Below are 21527 nucleotides of genomic sequence, written 5' to 3' on the forward strand. Positions count from 1 at the left end.
TAAGCTTTTGCTTCCACAGAAGGGTAGAAGTCGTTATGAATAGTGCCAACAAAACAGAAACATAACAATGAAAATGATATTTGAATTCAGAACAGGTATTTAAAAAGTTCACCTTCTCCAGCACAATTGGGGAAAAGAAAAATAAATAAATAAATAAATAAATAAAGCAGTCCTAAATCATCAAAACTGGCCAAAGAATTAGAAGAAGTACTATTTTTCCAAGGCTGCAATGTTTTCCATTCATCTCACTGGGCCAGCAGAGCACTAGAGAGCTGGATGCACTGAACTCATGGCTGATACCCTAAATGACCTGCAGGAAGATCTTATCTCTGTCCCCCCGTTTCTCCTTTTATTCTCTGTTTTGTCTGTTAGTATCACTAGCTATCAAAGCGCTACTGAGATATGCACGTGCAGCACCCTGCACAACCTTGTTTCAGGCTCCAGTGGGACCTTTAGGCATTACCATCCTATAAACAAGTAACAGTGATAGTGAGCGTAATTACAGTCGTCAAACTATTCCAGCTCCACATCATTAGCCATGCCCTGAGCTAAATAACATTTTAATCAGTTTGATATGTCATCTGTGGCTTTCTTCACTGTCACTTGCAATCCAGCAAACTCCTTCCTTCACGTTTCTAGATTAGACGGAGGGTTCTTAACTGCAGACATCCACATCCCTGTTCAGGAAGCAGTGAGACCTTTCATCTTCACACAGAATTAAGATGATATCCAAGCATCATGAGACACAGCGCGTATGTCTCCTAGACCCATCCCATAAAAGCAGGACATTTACCTCACATGAGAAGAAGACTTAATGCAGAGGCAAAGCAAGATACTCGGTGTCAAATCCATGTCTGGATGATCATTAAAGACAGATCAAAATTACCCGGTACAGGAGAAAAATCTGTCATTTGTAGAAGATTGTGGTCTCTGATTATTAGTTTCAAAATTATTTTTTTCTTTGGATTTCCTCTGAACTTAAACTTAGTTTGGAACGCCTTTGGTTTTGAATAGTTCTGAAATTGTATTACTTCTCCTAAGTAAGTTGATAGTCTGTTCGATTTCCGTGAAATTCAAATAATATAGTGAAGGATCTGCCATCAGTTTTACTGTGTGCCAGGCTGAGAGCCTTCCTGTACTTAAAGGCAACCTATAGGAAAGCTGGGGAGGGGGTCTTTATCAGGGCCTGGAGTGACAGGACATGGAGTAATAGCTTTACTCTGAAAAATGAGATTTCTAATATATGTTAGAAAGAAATTCTTTACTGATAGTACTTCACATCCAGCCCCTCCAGCCCCTGGCATGTCCCCTGCAGCCACTCCAAGTGTGGCACAGGCCCTACAGCTGGCTCCGGGGACGACCCCGTTGCTGTCTCAGGCACCAATACACACAAGGGGAAGGAATGCATGCAGAAGTCATCTCGTTTCGGAAGGGCAGAAAGTCCTCCCAAGAAGGGGAAGGAGCAAGAGGAAGGCGAGGCAGCCTACCCCAAGGTAGGGCCATCCCAGGGCACAGGAGGCTGTTGGAAAGGAGAGCAGGGACAAAAGCAGCAGGAAGCAGGTGATCCCCATCCCTGGGCGAGCTGCGAGCCATGGGACAAGATTGCAGCTGTCCTCCAGGCGAGCACATTGTCAGCTGGCTGCTGCGCTGCTGGGATAGCAGCTGCGGGAGCCTGGCAGCAGAGGGCAGGGAAGCCAAGCAGCTGGGATCCGGATCCTTCTCTGGGGAAGGGGGCACTGAGAAAGCGCTTGCAAACGGGGCACAAGCCCTCAGCCTCTGCAGGCGGCGCCTGTCAGGCGTGAAGGAAAGGGATCCCTTCTGGGAAGATGCTGTGGGCTTGCTGAGGCTCGAAGAACAGATGGTGCTGGCTGCTACCAGCGTGCTGTCCAGCCCGGGGCCTGCTCCTGCGGGGGCCTGCTCCACAGGCCGCGGCCTCCTCCAGGGCAGATCCACGTGTTCCAACATGGGCTCCTCCAGCCACAGGGGGGCTGCAGCGTGGAGATGTGCTCCACGGGGGACCCATGGGCTGCAGGGGGACAGCCTGCTCCACCAGGGGCCTCTCCCTGCACAGGCCGCAGGGGAAGTGCTGCTGTGAGCCTGGAGCACCTCCTGCCTCCTGCTGCACGGACCTTGGGGGCTGCACAGAGCTTTCTCACTCCTCCCTGAGCCAGACGCTGCTGGGCAGCGGCTTTTGTTCCCTTTCTAAGATGCAAGATCCCTTCTTAAAGTCAGTCCAGCCAAGTAGGAAAAGTAAATGTGGACAGCTGTATCTTGGCAAAGAAGATAGTAGGGAGCAAGGAGGTTTAGCAGTCAAGATGGAAGGTGATGCCATGAGGCTTACAGGCTAGTAATGTTCTAGTGAAACCCAGCCTTCCTAAAGAAACCTGCCTGACTACTTCATGTGAATAACAGACTCTGTTCAGCTCTTTCCTAACATAGAAACGGTGCTGACTGCTTCTTCAGAGTAACATCAGTTAGTGATACTACTGAAATAGTTGTGGTTCAGATGTAGATCTGATTTCTCCTACGCACGCTGAATTCACAGCTGTTGATCCTCCAGAGGAGGCTTTGCAATTGAACACCTGGAGAATAGGTAAATTTCCCGCTGTTGTTCTCCTCTCCTCTTGTTTTGTTTTGTTTTGTTTTGTTTTGTTTTCCTAGTAGCATAGACTCTGAAGAAACGGGCTGCTTTTTTTCATTTCCAACACTGGCTGTTCCTCCTGAGCCCCGCCTTCTATTTTTGCAGTCATAGGATACGTGAATGTAAATTGGTGGGAGAGAGGTAGAAAACTCTGTTTCAACTGGTGTTTTTTCGGCTATGTGGGGAGAACAAATAGAGTGGTTTTGAATATTCTGGCTCTTATTCAGAGCGGCATGTGGAGGGAGACAGATGCATTTGCTTTTTGAGTGCAATGGCTTCAGAAGCAAGAGGGGAAAAAGCACTTTCTCTGGGAGCTGAAGAAGGTGTCCTAATCACTGGACAGGTTTCTAAATGGCATATCTTTGCGAGTGTTCGAGTAGTCTGGAGGTTTTTGTTTGTTTGTTCGACGTTGGAAGATTTTACTCGTAATATTCACGTCCTTCAGCAGAAGTGAGAAATGTGATTTTATTTTGTGCAGTGTCGCGGACCCTCCGAAATCTCCTGGGAATGATGAATACCTCGCACAGTACCAATGTGATGACGGTGGAGACAAGGAGAAACCAAGAAGATCAAAAGAACGTGACCTCATTTCAGAAGAAAACGTTTTGTACGGCAAAGAGTCTTGTGAGCCTGGTGAGAAATTGTGGCAAACTTCCTTCCTCAAGTCTGACACTGAATGTAGCTCTAAAAACCTTTCCTCCTCAGCTGTTACAGAGAGATGCCAAGATACAAAGGACGAGACTAAAACCACTGAGAAAGAGCATTACCAAAGCAAGAGGGAAAATGCTCCTACTGAAGAGAAGGAGAGTCAAAAAGCAGGTCCTTCCAGCAAGAGAAGGATAAAGTTGAATAGAAAGAATACAAACTTGAGCTCCTGATTGGCTTCATGCTGAACTCTGTGCAGTTCTTGTCCTAATCTTGGTCTCTCCGTAGATAATCTGGTTTAAATCCAAATAGAATCATGCGATGAGGAAGATCTCACTGCAACAAATTCAACATCTAAAATCAAAGTTGACATTTTCCGTGATTTTCTTCCTGAGCAGAAGTGTGCAGTACTCCTTTTATATTAAGGTAGAGATTATTTCAAATAGTATTGAAGTGCTTGATGACTTAACAGTCTGCAGATTGATTATCAAATCAAAAAACCCCGACTTGGTAGACTATTTTTTTCCCAGTTTTGAATGACCACTAGGAAGAAGGTTGTTACGGCATCAAGAAAGTCATGTGGAATGTAACAAAATTTACTGAACCAGTAAATAAAAATTATATTTTTCTATTAGTTCCATTTTTTCAACTCTTCAGACGCTTATGGATGGCATAGATAACAGAGGGGAGATAGTGGTAATCGGAGCTACCAACAGACTGGATTCTGTAGATCCTGCTTTACAAAGACCAGGACGCTTTGGCAGAGAGTTCCTCTTCAACTTGCCAAATAAAGAGGTGAGAACTTAAATTCAACGTTAGTGCTACCATGGCAAAGTCCAACTTTATAGGAAAAAAAAATAATTGACAACTTGAACGAAAGAGTGATATGTGGAGACACTGCGTTGTTCCATGGAGGGCAAATCTGGTACTGGATATATATGGTCAGGATGATACCACCAAGTAGTTAGTTCTATAATCAAACCTTTCATTCTCAAAGTTGTACCTGTTTGCTTAATTATTTAGTCCACTTGGGTGTTTTCATCATGAAGTTGTGTTTTTGGTCTCAATCCTTCACTTATGAATGAATAGGGGATGTGTTTGCATTTGATTGTGCCCCGGATCAGTGGTAGTAGTTTGAGTGTTAATTATTTTCTTCTCTATAGTAATTGTAGCAATTTGAAGCATTGTGCCAGAAGTGCTTTCTGTGAATTTACTGACTGAAAGGCAAACGTGATGAAGTAATGAGACTGTCAAAATGGAAGCTTGTTAAATTTTAGAGAAGTTGTTTGGACAGCAAAGAAATGCTTCTGGATAAATTTTTCATTGCAGTATTTTCCTCTGGGTCCTTAGGTCTCCTAGTTTGGAAACTTGTTATTGAAGCTATAAATGCCTTTTCTTTCATTGTAGGTTCCTAGAAAAAGTTCAGTATAACAAATAAGAATGGTTGACAATGCAGAGTGTATATTAAATAACTGTAAAATACTTGAAAGTTGAGCAAGTAAGAAAAGCGTATTAATAGATGAGGGGTTTTGAGGGAGGACTGTTTTTGTTGTTTGTTTGTTTGCTTTTTGGTTTGTTTGTTTCTTGTTGGTGTTTTTAAGGAAAACTTGGGACAAGCTAAAATGCAATGATTTTGCTTCCAGGCTAGAAAAGAAATGTTCAAGATTCATACTCGTGACTGGACCCCTCAGCCACTGGACATGTTGCTTGATGAACTAGCTGAGAAATGCACTGGTAAGACTGAAACCAAAAGGGATTCTTGCTTGTGACCAAGTTGTAAAGAACCTTAGCTTGTACCAGGCAGTACCCATGCTCTTGTGCCTTGCTGCACAACTAGTCGACGAGGCAGCTGGCACATCTTCATAGCAATCAGAGTTAGATGCTTTCATCTATTTACTCTTTGTTGTCGTTCCTCTTGTTGTCTGAGAACATTAAACGGTTCTGGGGCATCTTCCTCAAGAGTATAGTTTTTGATGAGGAGTCTGCTTCAGCTGCATAAGTGCAGGATATCAGGCAGTGAGCAACATGAAACTTCCCTGCAGAGCGGTAGCACTTTGAATTCCCTGTTAACCTGTTTGGTTTTGGCATTACAAATTCTTTAAATGTTGCATGTTGTAAACCTGGGCCTTGACTGATGTAACGTTTGATTTTTGTTTGTTAGGATACTGTGGTGCAGATATCAAATCCCTCTGTACTGAAGCTGCGCTGTGCTCTCTACGCCAATGCTATCCTCATATTTATGCAAGTAGGGAGAAGTTGCTACTAGACGTTAATTCTATTAAAATAAAAGCAAAGGACTTTTTCATGGCTATGAAGAAGGTTGTTCCGGCTTCAAACAGGATCGAGGCTTCACCCGTACAAGCACTATCACCCATTTTCAAGCCACTTTTTAAAAGATCAGTAGAGAATATTTTACAAGTTGTGCAGAAGATCTTCCCGCATGCACAGCTTGCACTAAAGGAGGACCGACAGCAAGGTATAACCACAGCATCCACTTCTTTATAATTCTGCTAAAGCAAAAACTTGTGGTTTGTGCAATCAACTTAAACCTTTCAGACATAATGGTGGTAGAATTTTATTATTTGCATGTGCATGTCTTTTTTTTGGGCAAGTCTGGACTATAACGCATAGGTTTTATTGTGGATTCGAAACTGAAATGTCAAATGGAAGCTCTGAATGACTAAACACACAGTAAAGGACGATGCGTTCTCTACTGAAGCATCCTGCTTCTGACGGCAGCTAAGATAATTAGCATTTGTAGAGGTTGACTTGAGGTTTGAAGTATAAGGCACCTATTTTTCTTTAAAAAATCAAAACTCAGATATTTGGAGGGGAAGCATTTCTGGGTCAATGTTTCTAATTCCTTTCTGAAGAATGTCAGGACCAGGATACAAGTATAACTGGTCTAAGCTAAATATTGTTTTAGCTATCATCATTTTTAACCAGTCTCCTAATTTAAATGTTTGTGGATCGTACTATACACGTGTACGTGAGATCAATTAGCATGATATTTACTAGATGAATGGAATTCTGTGGCCATCACATCCTTAATCCCCGTGCTTTCATTGTGGGAACCTCCTCCAGAAAGAAATGGTCTTGTTGTTTGTTTATTTTTAGCTATTTAGCAACTGCAGAAATTGTTCGTAATCTCCTTTATTCTAAGGGGGAGAAAAAAATCACCAAGAGTAGCGTACCTTATACGTACACATCAGTGGGACTTAGTAGAGCTTTGTAGGGCCTTGTGCCATGTCCTTAGATCTGTGGTGGGATGAACTCTAGGAAATAGCTTTCAGTGTGTGCTCTCAAATGAAGAAAGGGTTTTGGCACTGATTTAGAAGCTGTATTAATGTAAGAGAAAGAGACAAAGGCTATTCAGGAAAGTTAACAAACCTCTTTTGCCTTTCAGACCATTTCAATCCTATTTTACAAGATGATATGTTCGACAGTGATGATGATGCATCCTTGGTTTCTGGAGATGAATTAAAAGATGGAATGCCTGACGGACCAGAGAAAAAACGCCTCTGTTTCAGCAGGTAAAGAAAGATAGATCCCTGTTACGTTTAAATTCTCAGGTCTGCTGAGTCTTTGTAAACAGTTCCAGCTGTTAAAAGTGCGAGGGGTGGTAGACGAAGGGGTAACATCAAGTTTGTGTGTTGAAGGGGTGCTTGGTATTCACAGGAAGAAAGGGTGGAGGGACTAAAGTTGTAATGAGGTTGCTCTGAATGACCAAACTGAAAAGCCCAGGCTTCTCTTCCTAAGCCAAAGTGATCCGTAGACTACCAGAACACATTGACTTAATCCATGGCATTCTTTGAAAGGCTCAAGGCCACATAAATGTGCTGTCTGTCCTTTTAGCTAAAAATACGCCAACTTTATGGGTTTGTGTTGCCACCTTTTGCCCTTCTGTTTCAAAGTACTTGGAACATCTGTGTGTCTATTCAGCACCTCATTTATAAACTTGTTTTCTTAACTCTTGTTCTAGGAGTGCTTTCTGCGAACCAACATCATGCCGGCCCTGTCTGCTAATAGTAGGAAAAGAAGGGTACGGCCAGGTTTCTTATGTGGCACCCGCGGTGTTGCATGCTTTGGAGAAGTTTCTCGTTCACACTCTGGACCTTTCTGTTCTGCTTACAAAAGTTGCACCGCCAGAAGAAATCTGTGGACAGGTACCTTTTTTCTTTTTCTTCTCATCGGATTCACTGACTGTATGTAAAGGATCAATCGAGTTGCAAGTAAGGTGAGCAAAATTCATTAGTAATGGAGGTGGCCTTGTTTTAATGTTGCTTCTGTCTGAAAATCCCCTTTTCTTTTAGACAGCACCACAAACAATCTGGATGTTGTACATGTCCACATTTTCCATACTTAATTTTGCAGTGAGGATGTTGCTAGCAGCTCAGGAAGCTGGGCGGTGTTGCTAATAAACATCTCTTTGTGGAAAGAAATGCTGCTCATGTCACTGGGATCCAGAAAGTAGTTCTCATTGCCTCCTAAGACTGTGTGCTCCCAGGAGATGGCTCTGTATCAGACTGCATGTCGGCTACTTTTTGTAGCCTTCTTCTAAATTATATTAGTAAGGCAACCAAGGTTTGGGGCTTCTGTTTTTTTTTGTTTTCACACGGACATACACAACTTGTGCTGTTGCGGTATGTGCAATAAAAGCATTAACATTCAGAAAACACTTCATTTGCACGGTGATGTGGTTTTAACTAGAAAAAATGAAGAGATTTGGTGTTTTTACTTTTAGGCAGGAAATCCATTTTCTTGTTTGGCATCACTACCTTAAAATATTTTTACCTTTAGTGGAAACGTTTGAGAGCCATACAAGTAAGGACAGACATGTTACACGACTGAATACTGATGTGTCCCATAAGAGGGACATTTCCTTTCTTTGTTATGCGATGATTGTGGCTGTGGCCATATAGCTACGGTGTCTAGCCACTGCCTGAATATATCCTTCCCATCTTCTGACTAGAGTTCTCCGAATACTGATAATCTGAAAGGGTGCACAGAGAAATTCCTTATGTGAAAGGATGCTTGCCACTCTGTTCACGTAGTTTCATTTCATGGGGCAGTCAGATGGCTATGTAGCTATGTATTAACAGGTTATTGTACGTGTTTTAGTTTTCTTACCCAAGCTTTCCTTTTCACTAGCTGATCCGAAATGCTCAGAAGACAGCACCAAGCACAATTTATGTCCCAGATATCCATTTACGGTGGGACAACGCTGGACCTGCCTTGAAACTTACTTTTCTAACTCTACTACGTAACATTCCAGCATTTTCGCCAGTTTTGCTGCTTGCTCCGTCTGATGTACGTCACTCAGATCTCCCAGAAGAGGTATTTGTCAATACTTTCCTTACTATTTCTTCAGTGTCTTGTAATTTATGAATGCTTTCAGCATCAAAATGCTGTGCTTTGTTAAATGCATGCTGTTATTACTCAGGCACCCTAACAAATCACTTAAAATTTGCTTAGAGAAAAAGAATACTGTGAAAGCATCTGCTTCAGGTTTTTTCTGAGTCAAGCAAGTGACTTTCACCCCCTTCTCACACATGCAAATAATAAATTAATACAATAATTCCGGTGGCTACAAAGTGGTTCAGTCAAGAATATGCGGTGCTTGAAATGACAAGAGGATGTCTTTACTGAAGAGATTTCTTCTGACAGTCTGCCATTCCATGCTATGTTGGGTAAACTGCTAATAATGCAATTTAGAAGAGAATCGAAACACTTTGATTAAAATAAATAAATAAATAAATCAGTTTCTTTCTTCATATAGGCCAAAGCTTTCCAAGCTGGAAAGCTGAGTTCCAATTTCTGCTAAAGTAACTTTGGAATCGAATTCTAGTTGTAGTCCTAAATAAACTGTAGTAAAAGTACGTGCAGAACTTCATTGACTTCTGAGAGTTTACATTAAGGGAAGGTGCCCAAAACAGGACCACGCTGTTCTCATTCTGATGATTTGGTCTCAGTCACTGGGGGAAGAGAACGGGTCTTACCTAGACATGTTTATTATCAACTGCTTTGAAAGTGCTTGAGTTCCCACAGAAGTTTTTGTACAGGTTGTAAATTCCTTCTAAAATAAGTAGTGAAATTCCTTACCTACCTTTTAATACTAGAACTTGAAAATGGAGGAAGACGTAGAGGTACTAGCTACTTCAGACACCTTTTGGTAGAGAAATAAAAACTCAGCAAAAAGCCCTCACTTGTCTGCTGAAGCCTTTCTGTTCCCTCTATAGCCATAAAGGGTCTAAGTAAAGGATGCAGCAAGGCAAGTAAATCCAAAGGAAGCGATGTTGGATGCGGTGAAAGCCATTACTTTATCAGTGTAGCGTACAATTCCTTCACGGAGCTTTAATTCTACAGGTGATTCTTAAAGGTGATATTTGAATTTGCCGTGCCAGCCTGTGAAAATGTAGCCTTTTAAGGCCAGGAAGATAACTTTTTTCAGTTTGTGTTCTTCAGGTTATTATTAATTTGAAAAGGTACTCGTCTTTTTGGAATAGAAGATGAGTTTTTTGTGGCCTTAAATCTGAAATGTCTTTCCTCCTTCTGCTTTAGATCCAAAAATTATTTAATAAGGAATTTGGAGAAGTGTGCAATATTGAGTTGCCTGGTAGGGCAGAGAGAGCAGCTTTTTTTGAGGACCTAATTCTAAATGAAGTGGCTAAGCCTCCTGTAAAGAAAAGAGGTGAGGAGGATATGAGAAGTACATCTAAAACTTTCCTATCGAAGTTACTAGCTCTTTGGGATTTGCTTTGGTGGTCATTTTCTGTCAGTAAGTTGTCATATGCTTGTATTTGAGTACTGTAAATTGGCTAATTTTTCCTGATTAATTGAAGTTGATCGGACATTGGAAGTCCCGCCTGTAGCACCACCAGCTGAGCCTCAGAAGCCACAAGAGGAAGAAGTAGGGATGCTGGAGGAGGAAGAGGAGGATACCTTGCGTGACCTTAGAATTTTCTTGAGGGACGTTACTCGCAGACTTGCCACTGACAGACGTTTCAGGGAATTTGCAAAGCCCGTTGACCCACAGAAGGTAAAGTAGTGCTGATCTGTGTGTGTCTGTAACTTCTCAGTGTTCGTATTTCTCAGCGTTTTGGGGAAGGTTCAACGTTGTTTTTAGGGCTGCACTATTAGGATTTTGCAAGAAGCAGAGGCAGTGCTTTTACTTCTGCTGACTCTCAAATGTCTCTTACGGGATTATTCGCTGAAAGCCCTGGTTTCATTCTAAAAAGCCAGTCCAAATGCCAACACAGTTTGCTCGTGAAAAGGCTTTGATATGTAGGCATGTCACAGCACTGAAAAGCACAGAGATCTTTCCTTATAATTACAAACAGTATTTACAGGACTACTTTAATGAAGTCTAAAGCCCTTTATTGGACTGTCAGTTCCTGTGGGAACAGGAATAGGAGCAGCAGTTTGTAAAAATAAGTTTTGAGATCCTGTTCTCTGTTTCATCTGGAATTCCTCAATAGGAATCAACCTTAAGTGCAGTGTGTTTTCTTTTTCCTCCAATTGGCTGCTTAGATGCCTTTTTCTCCTTAATTTATTAGATAAGCCTAAACTAGGGGCGTATATTTCAAAGACAGATGTAACTTGAATATACCTGCGGATCAGCAAAGTCCTCTTCATGTGGGCATCCACTGGCTTTTCTTCCCCTTTTCTCCTAGGTTCTTGAGCTGTGAAAAATCTAGACAGATACATATGTCCTCATCTCAAGTAGTCATTAGGCTCCTCTTCTGGTCTGAGGGAAGAAATCAGCACCTCAGCGCCCAGTTATCTCATTCTAAAGTAGATGCCTGCAATAGGTACTTCACAGGTGCAATTCATGCACCTTTTCCTCAATGCCGACAACAAAGAGAATGCCGGATGGCTTGCTCAGCTTTCACTGTTTTGATTTTCTGAAGCAAAGTGAAAAGAATCTCCCACCCTCAGTGTTTCTTCTCTACCATGCATGTGCTTCTGACCTCCCTACTTCTTGTTGTCCTCTCCTAGCCGCTCTAATGAAAAATGAAAGAGCCCTTCCATTTTTGAGAAGCAAACTGGTTAATTTCAGCATCTTCTGATGCATCGCAAATGTTTTGCTGAGAAGATGATAAGCAGCATTATTTCCAGGGGGCAGTAGTATTTCCATTTGGTATGGCTGCTCCTTAAAGCTACATACTCGCAGGCTCACACAGCTAATGGACAGCTGTGGCAGTGGAAGAAGGTGCTGCCACTAGCTTGTCACTGTTGCTGTGCCAGAGATTATCGTCTCTGCGCCTTTGGTAATAGGAATGACTGTGTGAGAGAGAGGTGATTGCTACAAGCAGTCACTTTGCTATTTACCCACCCCTGAATTTAAAGGTAGAATTGAGCAAACTAATCCGCCTTTGCTCTGGGCGTTTGAGCAATCTGTTCTGCCAGCAGAGTTGTAGGCATGGCACACGTGGGTAAAGGTAATCACCTAAGGGTGCTTCCTTTTCCAGCTGGCACAGCTGTATCTACAAGATCTGCAGCCTTTTTACAGTGCCCTGCGCTGCTGCAATGCTTCTCTAATGAAATGCAACAGTGGCTTTGCTGAGGCAGCAGCTGTCCTACAAAGAGGATCGTGTCATTCCCTGCTGCTTTGGGAGCAGTCGGCTTGCAATTACAACCATTGATGTGATAGATTGGTTAGTAGTAAGATTGTCCGAAATTTCAGCCTTTCCTTTCTCTGAAATATGAAAAATTAACTCATTTTCCATGCTGAAATCTCATGGGATATTTAATCTGTTCTCTGAAGTGTCACATTTTATTTAATAGCGTAAGAAAAAGTAGGATGTCACTTGTATTGTTACTGTTCAACCTCCGAAAACATATAGAGCGTATTCAAAGGATCTTGTACGATTCTAAAGTTGTTGTTTTGCTCCATTGTTGTCTTCAGAAACTGTTACGCTGTGTCACTGAGATAACGAAGGGATTTGACATTTATCACCTGCAAAAAGTATATGGCATCATTAATCAGTGTATTTACAACCATAGAGAAGACTACGACAAAACCGATTTGGTGGAGGTAATTTTTGTTTTGAATTCTAGCACTTTCTGTCACTGTTACGCAGTATTTGTGTGTTCTGGGATATCGTGGTTGTTTAGCATTGCTCTTTACTGCTTAGCTGTCTGTGCACAGACAACAACAACAGTACGACTTCTCCCTTTCAGTCTGGAAGACGTTTATCCATCTTGCAAAACCATTGTTATATTTGGCATAATTGTTGGCAGTTTCTGCAGAAAAAAGCTTGAACTTGAAGACAATGAGTCCACCCACACAGCCCTTTCAAAGCAATTAACCTTAGTCTGCCAGTAGTTTTCCTGTAGTAGTTTTTCGCGTTTGTTTGATCAGGCCTTTACCGCAATGCTCACGTTCTCAGACTGCTGGGGTTTTATATTTTTGTCATTTTCTTAGAAAATGGCGAATGATGCATATCCCGGCTTCCAGATGATTAGTTCCTGTTACTGCCAATTTGTGTCAGGCTGTGTTTGGTTGGAAATGAAAATGTAATTGCAAATTCCCCTGAACAGCACAACATGTCTGTGGTATTAATTAAAGCACTGTAAAAACATAGAATATCTGAGAATGCATTCCTTCAAGCATGGCCGTGTTTTTTTAAACCTACAGAGGAGGCAAAATACGGTATTTAGGCTTAGTAGATGAAATGTATTGCTTCTATGGTGGCAGATCCGTGTCTTGAGATTTTAAACCTAGTGGATCTCGTGCTCGAACCTTCAAAGGAGATGTTACATAGACAGTAAACCGTCCTGCTTTTCGGGGAGGACTCTCCTTAGGTCATTCAGAAAACGCCTTCAGTCTTCATTCACTGCAGCATTCACAAAGTGAATGCCTTCCTGTAAGGTTAGTCACTGATGGCCACTCATTCCATGCTTTCACTAAGAAAAACCTTCGCAGCTTTGAATCTGAATTTCCAGCCCCACGTTTAGGTGAGCCCGGAGCGGCGTCAGGCATCGCTGGGCTCCTCGTCCGGTGGCGCTGGTGAAGTGAAAGATGCCAAATGTGAAGTTTGACGGTGAGCTGAGGGGCTTGTGCTGGCCCGGTGGCTCTCTAAGCCCCCGTGTCTGAGCAGCGGGAGCATCCGAGCAGCACAGGACGGAGCTCAGCAAGAGGCTGGGGTCAGGGCACTGCTGCAAATAGAAATGCTTTGCGGGCTGCAGAGGTTAACCAGGTACACGGCACTGTTTTACTACATGGTGGAGACCTATTGAGAGTGTTTCTGCCCTCCTTTTTAGCTGAAACATCCCCAGATTCTAAGGGGAAAAGGAATAGAAGGGACTTGCGGAGGTAATCTGGCCCTGCCTCCTGCTCAAAGCGAGGTTAACTTTGAAATGAGATCGGGTTGGTCTGGGTCTTGCCCGCTTTTGCAATCTTCCAGGGACGGAAATTGCTTCAAAGTTGCCAGCAGATCTCCTCGACCTCTCCAGACAGCTGCCTGCAGTCCCCAGCCGGTGTAGAGGTGCCGCTACATCAGAAGGCCTGAAATAAAGAGGTTAAAGGCAAATAGTTTTCCTTTGGTTTGATGATGAAGTGCCAAACAAGAGGAAGAGCCTCCCCCAGGCGCAAACATCATCCTTTTGCTCTGCGTTCTGGGCAGCAGCGGGTGGGTCCCTCCTGGAAGGAGCCTCCTGGAAGCGGCCCTGAGCTCCCATGGGGCAGCTGCTGCATTCTCCTCACAGAGGACACCCCTGCAGCCCCCCGCTCCCACAGCCTGGCCACGCAACCCCAAGCCAAGACACGGAGCGAGCCTCCCTGATTGCCAGGCAGCAGCTGGCTCAGCCTGGGACCCCAGGCCAGTGCCCACAAGACTCTCCTGGGCCTTCCAAAGCAAGCCTGGTGGGGACGGAGCACCCACAAAGAACGGACTCACACAACAGGACTCCTTGCCAACACCGCCCCACAGACACCTGGGCCTTGAGCAGGTAGCTCACAATGACCGAGCTCATTTCCTTCCCAGTAGCTGGCATGTGCCTTTTCGGGGGCATTTGGGGGCTACAGCGTGCTGCTAAGAGGGATGCTGGAGCTGCTGCAGGGCAGTGCTTCCACTAAGGCAAGGCCTTTTCTGCATCTTCTACTGCCCTGCAAGCGAGGATGCTTGGGGCACACAAGAAGCTGGCAGGGGACACAGCTGCAGGGATTGCAGGGATTCCTAAAGTCATAGCCAAATACAAGAAAGAGAGGAGGACGTGATGCTTCTGAGAGAAAGGAGCTGCATTTTGGGTCAAAATCCATCCCTTTTTCAGGGAAGCAAGTGATGCTGTGCGTTTCTCTCATCCCCCTGAGACAGCCACTGGGTGACGATGGTGCCAAGTGTCTTGAAAGAGACCTTGCTTTCTCAGGCCCAGGTGTCCAGCTGCACACCAAGGCCGTCCCTGGCTTCCAGGCGCAGTTGCCAGGCCCAAGGCCGAGCTCCCCTGCGAACCCCCAGCCCAGCAGACCTTGCTCCTGCCGTTGTGGAGCAGCCATTTCACGGGAGCCTTTTCTCCTGGCAGTCAGCTTAGCGCCGAGAGATCTGTCACTGGGACGCCTGAGAGCCGTGGGAGCTCAGCAGAGAGTCACTGTCAGCCTTGGAGCTCACAAAGGTGGGAGGCCACAAGTGCCCTGAGCGTCCAGCTCGCCTTGAGGACTGGTGCTGGCACTCGAGGCGTGGAGGTCGGCATGGTGCAATGGGAGGCGCCACTGTCCTGCTGGTGGGACAAGAGACACTGATGTGCTGCTGCTGCAGGAGGAGACTTGAAGGTGCTGCTGCTTAGAGGTGCTGAGGAGCGGGCAGCCTCCATGCCGGTGGCTGAGCTAAGCATGCTCCTGTTCATTAGCGCTCTCCCCTTCCTATCTTTTTCCGAAGGTGGAGAGAGAGAAACGCACAGATCTCTTTCTGTCCCTGTAAGAAATGGAAGAGCCTTGTAGCTACATATTTGCCAGATTCTGCCTGGCGCCCTTGGGACTGGGGATCTGTGTTGACATGTAATAAAGAGCAATCGTCAGCACAGCAAATCCCCGTGACCTTGTGTCTATCAGCATGGTCCAAATCCCTCTTGTGATCTCTGCATAGCTGTGGGGTGGCCAAGCTGTGTGTTGCATGGTGAAACTGGGAAATGCTTGGGATGGGGAATGCTGAGTGGGCCGAGAACTCCTTGCTGGGATGGGAAGGCTTCCTTGGGGTGGGAAGCCATTGGGCTAGGAAAGGAGAGAGATGGGAAATGTTCGTGGGCTTTGAAAGCATTGGGAAGCAAAAGCATTGGGATGAACAATGGCTCCTGGGATGGGAAAGCCTTGGGATGGGAAGTCTTGAATGGGGTGGGTACCATTCCCTGGGGAAGGAAGTGCTTGGAAAAGTCCTCCGAGAGGGGAATTCTTTGGGACGAGATCTCTTTGGCTGAAGAAACGCGTGGTGTTGATGGGACAGATTTCGCCTGGCTTGCTGGGAATGTGCCATCAGGTGAAATGGCAAGGATGGGCACAGCCGCTGAGGCCGAGAAGCCGGTCCTGGGCTGGGTAAGCCTTGGGCTGGGCAAGTGGTGGTGTGGAAGCGTGGTGGGCATGGCAAGTGCTGCGTGGGAGGGCAAGCCTGCTGGGGATGGCCAAGTCTTGCGCTGGGCAGCCTGCTTGGGTCCAAAGCCTGCAGTCCTCCCCAAGATGTCGGCGAGGGGCTGGTGAGCCGTTGGGACGGAATCCCCGTTGCCCGGGTTCCCCAAGCAACCGCCCCACTCTCCAGCCACCATGGCAGGTCCAGCAGCCGGCTCCCGCTCCTCCCGGGGCTGCGGCCCTGCTGGCGAGCCCAGCGCCCCAGAGCTCAGCCCAGCGCCCTTTTTCCCACAGAGGGTTTCCCCAGACGGCTTCCGCGGCTTGCGCAGACGCAAAACTCCCCCTTCGTCGTCCCAGCCGTGCCGCCAACGGTGGCTGCCTGGCTGCTGCCCTCCCTCCCCGGAGCGACGGCGCTGCCCTTGCAGCCCCCGCAGGTACCCACCCTCCCCTCCGCGCTGCCCCAGGCCACCGTCTGGCACGTGGTGCCGGGGGTCCAGGGGCAGGTGCTGCAGCTCCCCGCCGGGGTGCAGCTGCCACCTGGGGGGCACCTCCCAGCCCAGGGGCACCACCTGCAGCTTGGGCAGCTCCCCGCCGGGGGGCAGCTCCCTGCTGTGGGGCAGCTCCCCGCCGTGGGGCATAACCTGCAGCTGGTGCAGCTCCCCGCTGTGGGGCAAAACCTGCAGCTGGTGCAGCTCCCTGCTGTGGGGCAAAACCTGCAGCTGGTGCAGCTCCCAAGCATGGGGCACCAGCTGCAGCTGGTGCAGCTACCCACCGTGGGGCAGCTCCCCCATAGCGCTCCTCCCTGTGCCCCCGTCCATCAGTGGGGACAGCCCATGGTGACGGGGACACTGGTGCCCCACCATGCGCTGGGGCTGGGGCCCGGGGCCGTGCTCCATGGGGAGCTCCTGCACCCCGCAGGCACCTGCCTGTTGCAGGCCCCCGCCCAGCGCAACCCCCCGCCACCCCTCGTCCCGGGGCCTCCGCTGCGGGGGCAGGCGCTCCCCACGCCCCGCACCCTGAGCAGCAGCCAGGGGCAGCTGCCGGAGCCCTGCTTGCACGCCGTGGGGCTCAGCGAGGACCAGGGGCCCCCGCTGCCCGGCCACACTCCCCCCGAGCCTGCCCAGGCTCCAAGGACCGCCAGCACCCAGACGGCGACGCCCGACGGTGAGTTTGGGACTGGCACAGCCGGCCGCTTGTGGCCCCACACCCAGGGGCCATGGCAAAGCTGACATTGCCCGTCTTGGGGGATTGTCTTGCTTCGTCCTCAGCGGCGACACTTGCAGAGGTGCCTGAGGAGCCCCTGGAGCTGCTGGAGCTGGGCCCTGATGCCTTCGCCGAGGCCTTTCCAGAGCTGGCAGGGGACAGCCAGCAGCTGCAGCACGTGCAGGACCAGCTCCCGGCCGACCTGGACAGCTCCGGCTTGGAGGAGCTGCTCAGCTGCCTGGATGCCGTGGAGCCCCAGGACGCCTTCCCCGATTTGCCCAGCAGTCCTGCCCTCAGCCGCTTCCTCTCGCAGCTGCCTGACCTCTGCGAGGACATCGAGGAGCCGAGCACGCAGGGACTGGAAGCCACAGGAGCCCTCGGTGAGGTCCCCTCAAGCCCTGGGCTGCACCCCGACAAGGTGCAGGCTGGGCGGGCGCTGCAGCCCCCTGCAGCTGCTGTGCCGCCACTCAGCTCCCCCCTCAAGCCTGCAGCCCGGCCCCAGCTCAGGAGAGCCCTGCCCAAAAGGCCTCCCCAGCAGGAATTCATCCCTGCCCGCAGGAGAACCCTGCCCCAGCCTCCCTTGGCTCCCGTCAGGAGGCCCCCCGACCCTGACTGCCTCTCTGCCTGCAGGAGAGCCCTGCCCCAGCCTCCCTCGGCTCCCGTCCAGAGCCCCCCCGACCCTGACTTCCTCACTGCCCTCAGGAGAGCCCTGCCCAAGCCTCGCCTGAGTCCCCTCCAGAGCCCCCCCGACCCTGACTTCCTCACTGCCCTCAGGACAGCCCTGCCCAAGCCTCGCCTGAGTCCCCTCCAGAGCCCCCCCGACCCTGACTTCCTCACTGCCCTCAGGACAGCCCTGCCCAAGCCTCGCCTGAGTCCCCTCCAGAGCCCCCCCGACCCTGCCCGCAGGAGACCCCTGCCCAAGCGTCTCCCCAAAAGGCCCCCCCAGCAGGAATTCATCCCTGCCCGCAAGAGAACCCTGCCCCAGCCTCCCTTGGCTCCCCTCAAGAGGCCTCAACTTCTCCCAGCCCTCAGGAGAGCCCTGCCCAGTCCCCCTCGCAGTCCCCTCCAGAGCCCCCCGCCTGCCCCTGTGCCCACCGGCACCAAGCGGGGGGCCAAGCGCCCTGCGCCCAGCAGCACCCCCGGGACAGCGCAGAGCTGCCAGCACAGGAGGCCGACAACAGAGAACCCCCCCAGCAAGGAGAGGAAGATGCTGCTGGGCCAGGCTGGCCAAGGCCGCAAGAGACTGTGCCAGGGGAAGACGGGTGGCAGCAGCACGGGGGCTGGCAGCAGCACGGAAGCAGGCAGCAGTGGGCAGCAGCCGGCGATCAACAGCACCACGGCACCCAGCAAGACAGCACGAAGCCCGGGGGCTGCAGGGGGGCAAGGAGCAGCGTCGCCACCTCCCCGCAGAGCGCGGCTGCTGCTGGAGACTCCGAGTGGGGAGCCCTGTGCCGTGCGGCCCCAGGACAGGCTCCGGGCCCAAGCCAGCGGGGCCAAGACGCTGCAGCGCCAGCACGCAAGGACAAAGACCCCCAGCGAGACTTTGCAGCCGCTGGGGGCCAGGGCCAAGGTGCTGGGGCCAGTGCACCAGCCGTCCTGTGTGCAGCCGCAGCCCACCTCCAGCAGCCCCAGCAGCATGCCCAGCGCCCCGCCGACAGTGCCAGGCTCCAGCGCTGTGCCCGCTGCCCCCCAGTCCCCGGCTGGCGGCAAGGAAAAGGAGGTGCCAGCACCACCAGGCAGCACGGCATGAACAGGGGACGCTGCCATAGAGCCGGCGCCCAGAGCACTGGGCCTGCCAGCTGCGGGGGGCCAAGCGCAGCGTCCGGCTCTGCCCACGCAGCCGCGCACGCTGCAGCGGCCGGCGCAGCCCCGCGTGGACTACATGCCCCGCGTGGGGCCCTGGGCGGGCCGCGCCGCGGCGCCCACGCCGCTGGAGGAGCAGGAGGAGTCGGTGCCCATCACGCCGCAGCAGCGTCCCGAGCGGGAGTGCCTGAAGAAGCTGGCCCAGGAGGAGCGGCAGCGGGCGGCCCACCAGATGAAGATGGGCCCCGTGCTTCTTTTGGGGCATTGCTCTTCTTTCCTGTCTTCTGGATTAAGTTCCTCTTGTTAGGTGCTCACTCAGCAAGGCCTCTGCCTGCAGCTCTTCTTGCACTGGCATGCCGAGGGGATAAGAACTGGGAGGTTTTTGGGATAGCAAATGATCAGTGGGATGGGAAGTGATGATGGGGGTAGGAATTCATTGGACTGGGAAGAATGGGTTTTCTTTTTATTAAATTTCAAGTTTTTAATTTTCATTTAATTTCTTGGTTCTATTATTTATTTAATTAAATCCACTTTATTGACTGTGTTGTACAGTATGGCATTGTTTTTTTAGTATAAAATTAGAAGTATTAGTATTTAATAGTATTAAATATTTTTATATGTTAATATAAATTATAAATATCATTATTTCTTGTTTTGTTTGTTTTTATTCCTTTTCTACCCTATTAAACTCTCTTTATCACAACGCACTGCTTTGGACTTTATTTTTCCTTCCGAGTCGTTCTGGAGTCACTCCGGATGGGGTACATTAGCGAACGCCTGTGTGCTTCAGATCCAAGGTCACCTTTGCCCTCAACTCAAGATACATCTTTGCACCTGTTGTTGTGAAACAAAGTTAACAAGAGGAACAATCAAGTTACCTACTTGCTAGCAGCAGCTCTACGTTTGCTGGGGTTTGCTCTGTGCGTTTTGAAGACCATTCCATGCTCTTCAGCCCCTTCAGGAGGAAATGTATGGTTCTAGGAAAATGCGTCTTGACCTGATGCGTAGCTGTGACGCAGCCTGCAGCCCCTGCAAGCCCTGGGATTTTACCTGCAGCCCCTCCAACAACTCTGATGTTCCCTGCATCGACTTCAACCACCGCGGTGGGACCTGAGGCCCCTCAAAGCCTTGTCACTCGCCCTGCAGCCCCTCGAGCCCCTGGCATGTTCCCTGCAGCCCCTCCAAGCCTGGCACAGGCCCTAAGAGCTGGCTGCGGGGACTACCCCGTTGCTGTCTCAGGCACAGAGACAAAAGCAGCAGGAAGCAGGTGATCCCCATCCCTGGGCGAGCTGCCAGCATGGGACAAGATTGCAGCTGTCCTCCAGGCGAGCACATTGTCAGCTGGCTGCTGCGCTGCTGGGATAGCAGCTGCGGGAGCCTGGCAGCAGAGGGCAGGGAAGCCAAGCAGCTGGGATCTGGATCCTTCTCTGGGGAAGGGGGCACTGAGAAAGCGCTTGCAAACGGGGCACAAGCCCTCAGCCTCTGCAGGCGGCGCCTGTCAGGCGTGAAGGAAAGGGATCCCTTCTGGGAAGATGCTGTGGGCTTGCTGAGGCTCGAAGAACAGACGGTGCTGGCTGCTACCAGCGTGCTGCAGCAGCGGCAAGACAGAGCCGTGGTGGTTTTCCTCAGCTGGGCAGCTGAGCTCCAGCACAAGCGCTCTCTCCCTGCCCCTCCTCCAACGCCAAGGGGAGAAAAGAGGCTGGCAAGGGCTCAAGGGCTGCCAGAAGGACAGGGAAATGACTCCACAAGGAGCGTCACGGGCAAAGCAGGCTCAGCACAGCCTGTTCCAGTCCAGCCCGGGGCCTGCTCCTGCGGGGGCTCTCCACAGGCCGCGGCCTCCTCCAGGGCAGATCCACGTGTTCCAACATGGGCTCCTCCAGCCACAGGGGCGCTGCAGCATGGAGATGTGCTCCACGGGGGACCCATGGGCTGCAGGGGGACAGCCTGCTCCACCAGGGGCCTCTCCCTGCACAGGCCGCAGGGGAAGTGCTGCTGTGAGCCTGGAGCACCTCCTGCCTCCTGCTGCACGGACCTTGGGGGCTGCACAGAGCTTTCTCACTCCTCCCTGAGCCAGACGCTGCTGGGCAGCAGCTTTTGTTCCCTTTCTTAGATGGGCTCTCCCCCAGGCGCAAACATCATCCTTTTGCTCTGCGTTCTGGGCAGCAGCGGGTGGGTCCCTCCTGGAAGGAGCCTCCTGGAAGCGGCCCTGAGCTCCCATGGGGCAGCTGCTGCATTCTCCTCACAGAGGACACCCCTGCAGCCCCCCGCTCCCACAGCCTGGCCATGCAACCCCAAGCCAAGTCACGGAGCGAGCCTCCCTGATTGCCAGGCAGCAGCTGGCTCAGCCTGGGACCCCAGGCCAGTGCCCACAAGACTCTCCTGGGCCTTCCAAAGCAAGCCTGATGGGGACGGAGCGCCCACAAAGAACTGCGGTGATGGGAATTCATTTGAGTGTGAAATAATGGGATGGGAAATTGCTAGGATGGGTGGTCATGGTGGTGATAGGAGATCATCAGGCTGGGAAAAAATTGTTTACAGTAATACAATTTATTTACTGTCTTTTTAAATGATTGTATTATTTTTATTATTTTCTATTCCTTTCTTATTCAACTCTTTATCAATGCCTATGAGTTTTTCTTTTCCTTCGGATTCTCTGCATGAAAATTTTCTCTCTCTCGT

Source organism: Aythya marila (genome assembly GCF_965140915.1).
Source record: "Aythya marila genome assembly, chromosome: 26".
NCBI lineage: Eukaryota > Metazoa > Chordata > Aves > Anseriformes > Anatidae > Aythya > Aythya marila.